Source organism: Alligator sinensis, unplaced genomic scaffold (assembly GCF_000455745.1).
Source record: "Alligator sinensis unplaced genomic scaffold, ASM45574v1 scaffold1325_1, whole genome shotgun sequence".
NCBI lineage: Eukaryota > Metazoa > Chordata > Crocodylia > Alligatoridae > Alligator > Alligator sinensis.
Window position 1 is genome coordinate 186,408 of NW_005842735.1, and position 12,986 is coordinate 199,393.

Consider the following 12,986-nt stretch of genomic DNA (forward strand, 5'->3'; position numbering starts at 1 on the left):
AAGTCAGGCAGCTGCAATGCAAGCTTCCCTGCTACAATTCTTCCCTCCGGGAGCTCTCCCCTGCTTCAGAGGAGCTGCCTGTGTGGGTGATATGGATTCAGTTTCCATGCCTTTTCCTTTCTTGATCTCCCTGTTAACCAGTGAGCACCAATGCTTGTTAGTGTTTACTTGGAAGTGGATGAAGTTAGTCAATTTTTTTTGCATGGGTCACTGAATATCTGTTAAACAGGTTTATCTCCAACAGCCTGGCCTGGAGTTCAGGTAGAAATAAATGTCCTGGTTCCTTATATCCCACTACTAGGCCCCTGAACCAATCTTACATGTGTGTGCTCACAAACCCTTGCAAAATAGCCTTTTTAAAACTTCTAAACTCACTATTTTCACAAATCTAGGGTAGTATCGAAGGGAAAACCTAATTAAGTAACTAAATCATATAGAACAGGGCTCAGAACCAATCAATCTGTAAACTGTTGAGAAGTTTCACAAGAGCTAGAATTGTTGGTGCCCATTAATTTACTGTTTCATTGCCCTAATCACCAACACTTTTCTATTCTCAGTCCATTTGATATATTCAGGTAGAAAACACCTAGATGCAACCTAATGTTTTCCCTTTTCTACTTCCTACAGAAAGAAGAAAAACCTTTTTAAATGCACATTTTAATGGTTCTGATGCTCAGTACACATTCTGATGCTGTTTCTCGTACAAGATAACCCTATGTCTTTCTTTCTGTCTCTTTACCTCGCTTTTACAGAAACACACGTTAGATGTAAACCAAGACTGGACACTTATTTTGTTCTTAATATTTTATCTCACAAAAAACACTAATGGTTAAAGAATATTCTCTCTCATTGTTTCCCTCTGGTGAGATTTTGGCAGGATTTTTCAGCCTTACTTCCTCTTTCCATCTAATGGGTATATATAGCCTGGCAATGAAAAGTGAATCTACTGGCCCAATGGTAATCAGCTGGTGAGCTGAAGCCTGTGCATCTTAAAGTATTTATCTAGTGAAGAGTTTGCTGCAGTGCTAATCATAACACATTCATTAATTACTCATTTGGATTAAGTAGAAGGGTCAGATGAGCCATTTTGTCAACCCATGCTTATCAGCACTCTTTTCTTGCCAATTAGTACAGAGACTATTTCAATAGATGCTGCCTCATCAACCTGCCTTTGCCCTCCATGTTGCAAAGTTACAGGTTTTGGTTTCAACATGGCACCTTGACAGGTAGAAGCAAAACTGAATTAAAGACTAGTCTAGAGTCTGGGCTAGCAACAAGAATAATTCTAGTCTCTATTTCCTTTTCTACTGTTTTGAATGGAAGTCTTGAAGTGGATCTGTTTTTTCTGTAAGCCTTTGGTACAACTAGAATGGCCATTGTAATGATGTGATTTGTGGTAGTCAAGGCCAAACAAAAGCAGAATCCCAGATGAAAGGAGATGAGCAGCTGTTCTCCTTCTATAGTACACATGGGAGATGATGAGTGAGACTACTGTATTGCTGAAATTGGGGATTTGATGTCAGTAGGTTAGATGAGTAAGTTGCAAAATGAACGATGGATTCCTTGCACTTTCAGAACAAATACATCATTGTAGGTGATTACAGATTTTGCTGAAGAAAGCTATGACAAAAGTTACATTCAGGCTCTCCTTACTATTTTGGACAAATTTTATTCTCAGTTACATTTGGTACAAATCCAGAGTAACTTCATTGGCTGCAACAGAGTTATTCTGGATTTATGCCAATGTAACTGATAGCAGAACTTGGTTAGCTGTTTTCACATAAATGCTTCTATTTGGCTGAAACCTCCCAGACCTGGTTCCAGCCTCCAAGTGATTTTTAGTTTATTATATTTATTTATTTTATAAATCTGTTCAGCTACTTCTTGAGTTCTGGGCATTTGAAAAATCATCACTTTTTCAGCTACTGCTGTTCTCAAACTTATTGAGATGAAGTAAAGTACTACTGAATAGGAGTAGGATGTCACAGCCTAGTCCTTTATTTTGAAGTTCAGTAATCTTTTTCTGTAGTGAAGATGCAGCCATCACAATGTCAATGTACTAGGCTAACCAACCCCTGCTGAAAAATGACCAGGTAGTTCATGACCTTTCTGAATCAGTCCATCTGATGAGGATGTCCTTCAGCTTTTCCTCAGTCTGTACTAATCCCCATCATCTCTAGTTTAAGCCATTTTTTCCCTTGCTTCCAAAAACAAATTGTGTGAATCTGACTCATTCTATATCTAACGGACCCAGAAAAATGAAGGAGGAAAAAAAATCTGCAATGTGCATTCATTTTATAGAATGAATTAATTTTGCCTATGGCCCTTGTTTGTTCAGTTCATCCAAATCCTGAAATTTTGTTTCCTCGTTTCTCTCCTATAATATTGTCACAGCTTGGTCTCCTGAAGCTAATGGTCCATATCATCAAGGAATTATTAGTGAGGTGTCCCTTGGTTTTATTTTTTTTCCATTTCCCTTGGTTTGCAAGAGGTTGGGTTGCAGGATGAGATCTTTCCCCAGGTCTTCTCTCTGAGCAAGGAAAAAGTAACTGGGAGATCAATTGGATAATAATGCTGAGAGATTTTAGAGCTTGAAGAGAGTAAAAACCTTTTGAGGATTGGGAAGGCTCTTTGGCTTATCCATTTATGTTATTTTCTTTGTCTGGAAGCTGTAGGAAAAGAGGGGCAGGAGACAGATCAGTTTGAATGGGACCTGCACAAATACTCATTCTCTTAGCACCCATGATGCTTTTATGGCAGGCTAAGAAATGAACAGCATCATTACGGCGTGTCAGAGCAGACTCAATTAATCAAGTCTGCTGGAGCATGATAATTACTGCACTCCAGCAGACTCTAGTGTCACATGTACCAAGGCTCCTGCAGTGAAAAATGGTGGCGGGGGCGCTTTAACTAAAGCTTATTCAACAAGCTTTAGTTAAAGCGTCCCTGCCACCATTTTTCAGCATGGCGACACTGATACAAGCTTTAATTAAAGCACCCCACCTCCAGAGCACATGTATAAATACTCTTCAATGTTGGCAGGCAAGGAACAGCCCCACAATATTGGGCTAAATAGACCTGTGGTCCAAACCCATGGGCTTTTCTTATGTTTGGGGGGGGAGAGGGTTATGATTGCTTTCATATTTTGATTAACATGATTTTGATGATCTGCACACTATTCCTATTTAAATACAAATGCATATATATTTTGATAAACAGCATATTTAAATGCTTGAGATTTACCTGCAAATATAATCATAAAAATCAATTTCAGTTACATTCATTTTACTTAAATTCATGCAGTTAGGGTATGAACAATTATATTGCAGTAAGATAAAGGGAGCAGAGACTTACCAGGAAGCATTAGCACTTATTAATTGTCTGTATGCTAGCTCCTAACTTGAACTAAGTAAAAACTAACCAAGTAAGCTTAACCCTCAGTGAAACAGGGTAAAGTTACCACAGTTTAGTTTTCACTATTTTTGAAACCCAATAAACCACCAGAGGATCCAGAAAGCTACTATCCCATCTCACTACTCTGCATTACATACAGACTTATGGAATGCATAACCAGGGGCGATACGTAGGGGGTGCACACAGGTGCACATGCACCCCCCGAGCATGGCGGTGCGCCTCCTACAAAAGGGGGTGTCCACCACCAACACTGCCAGTGGCAGTTGTGGGTGGTCACCGACCCCTGGTCAGCACTTGCCACTCCACCCCTGCCACTGACAGCACCAGTGGCACCTGCTGGAGCTCCTGCTTACCATCACTGTGCTCCCACTGCCACCACCGCCACCACTGCTGCACTTCCACTGCCACCATGCCCCCCCAGCCACTGAGGGCACATGTCATTCATGTGCATAACCCTAAATAGAATGGAGAACATCGCTGATCCTCAGCTCCCCAAAGAACAAGCTGACTTTTTAAAAAAGCCATGTATCACTAACCAGTTACATTACTTACATCTGAGATAGAAAATGAGTTTCAAATGAAGCAGAAAACAGGTGTGGTCTTTATTGACCCTACAGCCACCTATGATATTATATGGCAGCAAAGCCTCAAATATAAACTGAACTCTATTATACCTGACCACAAGCTATGCACTTCATCATGAGTCCTGCAAGAATCAGTGCTAGCACTAATACTTTTCTATGTGTATATCTCAGAGTTCCCACATACAACATCTAAGCAATACATGTACATTGATGATATCACCATAGTATCCCAAGAAATTCACATGACAGAACTGGAAAAGATACTGTGTACCGACATGGAATTCATTGCTATCTCCACAAGTGGCACTTAAAGTTGAGCATCAATAAATCAGTATCATCACTCTTCTTCCTGAACAATCATCAAGCCAAGAGCTTGCTGCATATCAGAGTGGGCAACCACATCCTTCCCCATGAGCATGCCCCAGCCTACCTAGGAGTCGCATTAGACCATTGCCTCACCCATAAATATCACATTCAGAAAGTCAGCTGTAAAGTCTCTGTGTGGGTAGCTATCTTAAGATGTTTAGCCAGCATAACATGGGCTACCAACTTCAAAGTGCTCAGTACCACCACGATTGCAGTGGTAAATGCCCCAGAAGAATACTGTGCTCCTGTATGGTCCAGAAGTTGTCACACTAAAAAGCTTGACACTTTACTTAACAGTGCACTAAGACTCATAACTGGCTGTACAATGTATACACACAGATGTACTTCCTGTACTCTCAGGCATTGGATCAAGTGATATAAGAAGACAGACCCTAACATCATTACCAGCATCAATAGAGGCAAGAGGTGATGAAAATCACCTGGCTCCATCAACTGTTAACTGAAGACCTGAATGGTTGGAGGCTCTAGGGCTTAAAATTTGTAAACTGTTTATACATGAAGCCCACGAGCTCCTGGAAGATATTGGGGATGCTGAACCAAACCTACGGGCAGCTACAGAGTGGGCTGACTGCTGGGAGGGATCAGACCTATTTCTACAGCATTTGATACCAACACCAAACAAGTCCCCCATTGGGCATGACCTTGACAGAGAAGCAGAGGTCAAGCTGGAGAGGCTGAGATCTGGATATGGACACTTCAAAACAACACTTCACCAGATGAACATCTTGGACAGCCCCCTGTGTGAATGTGGTGTACAACAAACAGCATAGCACTTAATTGAAAACTGCAATCTTTACAAATGCTAAACTGGGGCAGATGGAATCTATACATCGAGCAATACCACCAGACAGTGGATCATAGATTTGGGAGTTGATAGCTGACACCATACAGGAGAGAGAGAGATTCCACTTTTCCTATGACAAAAACAAGGCACAGAGAGTTACCATGTATTATCTGCTCCACAGCAAGTCTAACTATAATTTGTTTGTTTGTCTCCACCCTTAGGTGCTGGAAATACTTGTTTTGGAAATACATGCTTATTCAACCAGGAAATAGAACCAATGTCATGTTACTGACACAACCAATTGCAATTAAAGAATGCAGCTAAAACTTTGAATACTAGGATTAATGCCTATAATAAAAACTTTGAAGAGCTATTCATTAGCTAAATATGAACAAAGGAATACATTCTCCAAGATCATAATTACGTGCAACTAAGTTATGAGCAGAAAAAGAGAGAGAATGTGTCTTCCAAATTACTTGCTGGGAATGGTTTCCTTGTACCAAATGCAGCTACTTCATATCTTCATACAAAAGCAGTAATTACATATGAGTATGCACAAAAATTACAGGTCATTTTTTGAAACTGTTAACCATTTTGTAGCTAATTGTAATAAATGTAAGTCCACATCTATGTGGAAAGATTTCATGTACTTCCTGTACCTTTTAATCAACAGAATAGCATGTTCAAAATCAAGCTACACCTGTTCTGTGCCACATATCCCAAAGGAAATTATAGGTTAACTTCTATAAGCTGAAGCAGAGACATGTCAAAAGCACATTAAGGAAGTAATCTACTTATTTTCTTTGACATAAATCAACTCAATCTTTGAAACTTCATACTGCAAAATACCACTTTGAGTACTTATCTGAGAAGTGACAGAATGAAAAACAGTTAAACATTTTGGCAGATAACCCAAATATTAAGAGAATGTGTATCTCATTAGATTTTAGCCTACAAATAGTATTTTCCCAAATGAAAGAGATGTCCTACCAATCACTACCGGCATTTTCTTAAGTGGCTAATTTGTACCATGAATTCCACTGTAGTCCTCTGTGTGATACTGACATGGAAATTAGTTTATCTTGCACAAAGCTAGGTGTTCAGGGTTAACCATGAACTGGCACTGAGCAACCTTGTATAGGAAGTGTACTGTCATAGAGAAATATGGTCAACATATTGAATCCTTGTTACTGTAAGGGGACAGAAAAAAATTAAAGAGAAAATAGATATATATGTTCGTGATAGGAAAGTTTTAAAGGCCCATCCAATTTCCAATGACTCCACTAAGAAATGGACACTAGCTCCAATACAAAGACTTGAACTGAGCATGAATTGAGGTGCATCAACTTAAAACTGTAATGCAACCCGTTCCAACTTGGCTGCTTTCTAATGTTGTAGCCACCTCACTCACCTTACTAGGTGCTGTCTGGCTTGATTTCAAAATTCCCCAGGCACCTACATTTCTGCTCTTGCCCATGCCCAAAATTAGCTCGGCGTGAGTATCTCAGACCACAGCTCCTTACTAGGAAGAGGAAACCTGGGTTTGATGCTCTCCTCAGCCTGATAGGGGTTCACATTTAAATCTTCCCAGGAGAGTGCCCTAACAACCAAGCTATTAGGCTGAATGGAATCATTGATATATACTGACACAGTGATAGGACAGAGGACATAAAGGACAGAGGTGTTAGATTAGAATTCGTCACATTAATACTACCAAGTGTAAAGAGCGTCTGTGCCCACCAGCCTTGAACATTAATCACAAAGGCTTCACCTGAGGAAGGGCAGGCAGAGATCTGGATAATCAACCTCCACTAGGTTTTCCATGAGAATAAGACAGCTTGAATCTTTGCCTTCTGTCTCCATAGCACATCTGTCTATACCCCTAACTATATATTGTTCTGTCAAAAGTTCCTACTGTTGATACCACCAGCTATATGCTATCCAGTAGAGAATGTTGTGGTCACCTTTCATCACTATAAGGTGGACTTTTCCTGCTGTGCCCTTGTCTATATCAATAGAAGCTGATGCAGATCCTGGATGAATTTGACCCACTAAGATTGACCTCATGAAAATAGCTCATTCAAACAATTCACAGAAAAAACAATTCAGTGCCTTGAACATTAGAGATTTAATCTCGTTAGGCTGCACAGGATAAACATGTACAGCTAGAAAAGGGTCATTCACCTGGACTAGAAGACATGATTCATAATAATAATTTAAGACACTTTCTCTATACTTAATGCTTTCAGATTGTTGAACAAATGTTAAATGCATGCTATCTAACTTGCCCAGAAGCCATGCAACTCCTCTAGCACCTGTGGATCAGAGCGTGTTGTGGAAGGAAGGATGACAGCAAAGCAATTCTTTTTCATTCCTGTGCCCAAATGTTAGCCCAGTGTAGCAATAATTAGTATCAAGAACCCAATAACAGACCAAAATATATTGCCAATTATATATAATGTGGTCTTATCATAAGATAGGAATGCAGGGCATCAGTAGATTATATTTTAAAATGCATAGCACCTTGGTATGTAAAATGGCTGAATTCAACAGACTGATCCATTGAGTTTCATTAGATTTGGATTAGACTCCGTCTGCCAGCTTAAATTTGTAAATGTCCATTGACAATTTAAAAAGATATGATTGCAAAGTAGTATAATTATGAACCTAGACATATTTCATATACATGAAAAGAGAAGGAAAAGCAGCAAGAAGAATAAGGGCTATGTATTCCATTAGCCAGCTTTTTAACAGCTATCAGTACAGGGATTTCTTAGTCTCTCTGAAAAAAATAAATATTTTTTCCTGTGGCAAGTGTCTCCTTGTGTCACGTGTTGGTGATGTACAAGAACACACAGACTATGTGGAAAACCTTGAAATAAATAAATACATTAGATAGGCATAAAATAACTTCAGATTAGCAGCTTGACTCTAGAAAGGGAGAACAGATCTGCAGGCTTGTTCTTTTGAGCTTCACAACTTGGAATTCTTTTTTGGCCATGAAAAATATAATCTCTGTCTCTCATTCTTTTTTCTTCATCCTCCTCCTCATAAATTTCTGTAAACTGTTCTGTTTTCCCTTTTTTTTCTAGTGAGGATATGAGACCTGGCAGACTGTCCTTCCATCAGTAAACAGAGTGTAGTGTACCATTAATCAAGTCAGCCAATCAGAATGCAGAGATTAGCATAATGTACAGACACACTTAATCAGGTCTACTATACAGTTAATCATGTGTACGCTAATAGTTACGGGGGATTAACCATTTAGGACATTAGTGCCATATTCTGGTTGGCTCTGTTTCCTACCTGTTAACTCTCAACCTTTTTTTTTAATTCATCCCAGCAAAAAATTGTCACTGTTTCTGAAAAGGTGCCTGAATAATTAAGTGTGATTTTTCTTAAATAATAGAAACAAATCAGAGTGAGCCAAAAGTTACTCCATAGCATGCAAATTGCTCACAAAGCAATAAAAATATCCTTTTTATATTTTTCCACTCGGAAGACAAGTTTATGGCTTTGTTTCCTAAATAACTATCTTTAATTTCAAGGGCTATGAATACAAATTACTGTTTAATCACCAAATATGTTAATTTTAGGCTTATATTTTGAATTTGTGAACTAGCTTTTAAAAGGAAAGAGAGTTGAATGTTTTCATTTTTGGCAATCAAAAGCAAAACATAATAAGAAGAGTGTTTCACTCTTCACCAGAAAGTGGTAAAGTGTGAACTAGCAGCAGCCAAAAGTAATCCCTCAAGTCATTTTTAATTGAGTGTTTGCATAAAGTCAGGGCTATCAATGAAGGTTTTAGTCAGAAAGAAGGGTGGAGCAGCCGGGGTGGAGGGGGAGGATAGAAAGAGGCTGTGGATGAGAGAAACAGAAAAAATGAGCCTGCCAGTGGTTAATTGAGCATATAGATTCCTAATGTGTCAGGCACTGCCCTCTCAGATGAAGGATGACCACTTTTTAGGACGCATCTTCCTTTGTTACCATTCTAAGACTAATGAAGCTTGCAATTCATAAACCTGATGCTGGACACTTATCTACTGCCAAAGTAATCAGCACCACTGAAAAATATAACTTTGTATTTAGAGGATTTAAATATGCACATGTAAGGACATAGGGGACAGATCTGTCATGCACGTGTCCTTTAAATAAGTGTCTATCTAGATAGCATTTTGAGAAGGAAAAAAAAAGAATGAATATAAATCTCCTGAACATCATCATCTCGTTCCTCAACTCACTTTTAGAAGCAGATAACCTTATGTGCTTGCCAAAACATTTTTGCACTTTTCTTTTTTTTAGTGAATCAGGTCTGTTTACTTTTATAGTCTCTAAACAGCAAGGATCCATTATACAAAAGTTTGTTGTCCCCCCCCGCCTCCTCCCCCCTGCCTTCGGGTCACTTGTTAATGAGCTGAGCACTGGAAAAGGATGGAAGCTATTACAGAGGGATACAGGCAGAGAGATTTTCTTTATGGTGTCATAGATTTATGAAAGCAAGCGAGAGAAAGATGTAATGTTTATCAAGAGTCCATTCAGATACTGTTCCTTTGAGATTAATGATTGCAGCTTGCATTTGATCAGATAGAAGTTGGGTTCCAGTCAGAGAAATGATTGGACCTTCTCTGGCCCCTGGCCTGTATAGTCTCTGACCTTCCTAACCTCTGCAGGGCTTCCTTTATGAGAGTTCCCAGCCAGATGGCCGAGTCATCAAAGCTTTATGAGTACAAACTCTTTTTTTACCACTTCACAGTTTCTTCCAACCTAAAAGCAGGCCTGGGTGGAAGTGTGAAGGGAAAGAAACTAAAAGGTGTTAAAGATAAAAACAAGACACAGTGGTCCCTTCCTTGTAGACTCCTTAGAAATTAGCACGATACTGGCTACCTTTATATATTATACACAATTACTAATCATTAATTAGCACTGCAGGTCTCAGAAATGCTATGTATATATGATTATATCTTCTAGTATGAATAGTTTGTATGCGAAATCAGATTTCTTTTCTCTGGATGCAGTGACTATTTGTCCCCGTACTTTAACAAATTAATTTTCATTCTACAACATAATCATGTTTTATTTGTAATCTCTTCTGAATTATTTCTGACCATTTTACATCTCTTATTTTTCTGGGTGTTAACGCTGCAAAAGATCACTGACTGATTTAAAAGGGCTGATTGGGAACAGGAGAGAATGTTACCTACCTTAATTGCCAATGGGTGACTTAAATTACATCAGGCCTGAGCACAGCAAAGTGACCTTGTTAACTTTATGAGAACTACACTCCAGTTTCCACCTGCATCCCATGAAAACAACCTCACTTATGAGGAAGTCAATTTTCAAGAGATCCTTCAGCAGGAGAGTTCACCAATTCCTGGGTTTGAGGGTTACACTTTTCCAATTAAAGAACACACACAGAACAGCAAAACCTGTAAAACTGCAACATTCCAGAGACATGTTATAACAATCCTTTGATGTACAGAGCTAATTTTAGACCCTTTGAAATCAATTCCTATCACTAGCAGGTAAAGTCAAAAATAGAAGACCCATGAATCTGGGTGAGGTCAGACTTCTTTACAGGTTCAGGTTGATTGGTTTGCAATAAAACCACTGAGATCTGCTAGTTTTTAATGAGCTTTTCTCTGAAAAGGTGAACTTGTATTTTCACAGGGAGTTGTTCTTGAGGGTGTGTTCCATGTGTCTGTCACAAAAGTTACTTGCAGACCTGGCTGTTCACCCGCATTAAACATCCTCAGGAAGGTTCAGTGTTGCTAGCCCTAATGGGAAGCAAAATACTTCATCTTGGATCATGGCTTAGTCACACACTTCACATAAACAAACACATGGGGACAGATTCTCAGCTTGCATAAATTGTTGGTTCAATTGATGTTAATTTCAGACAACGGAGCTAGGTCAGTGTATATCAGTGTATATGTGGTTACAGGAAGGCTATATGGCTCAAATACCAGCGGGATTTTGACCGTCAGTGCTTTCAGGAGTGTCTCTGATGATATGCAGTGCAATGGGGTACCAGAGTTTAAATGAAAAACGTCATAGTAAATACACTCAAGAAGGCTGAATAGTACTTTGCATGAGGCACCCCAGTTATCAGTATTAATTATCACACAAGTTTGGATTAGGGATGTACCCAACCTCAAACAGAAGAGACTATTACAGTATGTACTATAGCTCATTACATTGGCTACTGCTTATATCTTAGGCTGTAAACAGTTCTCAGTCCATGAAAATACCTGCCTGCAACAATAATCTGTGTCCTAAATCAGAACTGGGGAATCCCTTCCCTCCTCTCACTCCCCCCTTTTATGAAAATTAATTTAGCCTCCAAACCTCTTTGCAAATGTTCTTTCCAGAGTAATTCCAAACTTGGAAATCCATGAAATACTTTGCAGTGTTTGCGAAAAATTTTCTCGTTTGCTGTAACACTTGCAGAAAATAAACATAAAAGTTCTGTGACTGACGAAGGCATTGTTTTTTTAAAAAGTAATTGACTAGTTTAAGATCATATTTTGCAATACTTGCTAGTCAAAGACCAGAGCCTAAGAGTTACTGCAGAAGGCTGAGTTCCACTGTATTACAGTAAATAGCTTGAAAACTATAAAGTTCATGTTGAAACAGTGAACTTTATTTTTGTGATAATTTCACTACAGTGATCTGGATTATTTAAACGTTTAAAAGTTGTGTAAATGTATTTACTGTATTGGCACACCCAGTATTTCCAAAGCAGTTTGATGGTGTTTGATAGCTACTCTGATCCTTTCATAAGCAATTGTCCTTTATCATCTTGTAAAGAAAAGAAAATCACCAAACATGTGCAGTCCACTATATTCAAATACATTAAGGAACTGTCTTGGGCTGACAGAATCCAACAAATTCAGAGTTAAGTCGAAAACTCTGTCCTTAACTCACCCCGCTGTGCTTAGGTATTATAGCACATATGGTATGAACCCCCCACTGTTCTGAGCCCCCCTGATTAAGTGCTGCAGTACTGTACCTAGACACAATGTGGTGACTTAAGGAGAGAATTTCAGCTTTAACTCTAAATGTCCTGGTTCATGTGAGACTGTTAATGTTATTAGGACATAAAGAGGGTGGTTTAATACTTTATATATGGTGCTTAAAGGCAGCAGCAGCTGCCATGGACTTGGTCCCTGCACTTTTTTGCAGAGAGAGCAGAGCAGCAGCACTTTTTCTGAATTAAAAGAAAGTTTATTCGTTATAGATGAACAAGAAGAAAATGATGCAAAGAGTGGAACAGAAGGCAAAAAGGGAAATAAAATCAGAGAGGGCGAAAACAGTTCATTTGAAAGTCTGAGCAGATGTCAATAACGTGCACTTCTGCTCTGCTTTACTGGGGCTCCGCTCAGATCTTCCCTGAAGCACTACACCCATGTCCCTATTTCTTCCTTATCCTCTAGAGTATTGCTTGTCCAGTAACCTTTTTTCAAATATTCCTAACTCATGGCAAAACGCTGGGGTTCTGACTCAGTAATTTGACTTCAATAAGAATTGGCTTAAGTAAGACAAAGTGAAAACTGAGCAACAATTTCAAGATTTGGCCCTTAAATGAATGAGTTTGATTCTACTCCCTGTCCCATAGTGAGGGAGTACCTTATTTGACCAGTAGACTGACTTTAATGGTCTAACCAGAGAGAGAAATACTATTCAGTAGGAGTGACATAATAGTAATGATCATCTTATGCTGGGTTAGCTACATAAAGAGCCATTTGGTAACTGAAATACTGACACATGGTTTGGTATGCTACTGCAATGGTACAATTTTCTTTTGGGGGGTAAACAAA

At 39.0% G+C, this 12,986-nt stretch overlaps 1 long non-coding RNA gene across 1 annotated transcript; it reads right to left on the reverse strand.

The window, feature by feature from the left end:
- Window positions 1–2,113: 2,113 nt before the first annotated feature.
- Window positions 2,114–6,763, reverse strand: LOC102388795. The gene is made up of 3 exons (XR_325029.1): window positions 6,581–6,763; window positions 2,609–2,669; window positions 2,114–2,530 (listed from the first exon to the last, which is right to left on the reverse strand). It is a non-coding gene; the product is annotated as an uncharacterized LOC102388795 (long non-coding RNA).
- Between the last annotated feature and the right edge of the window lie 6,223 nt (window positions 6,764–12,986).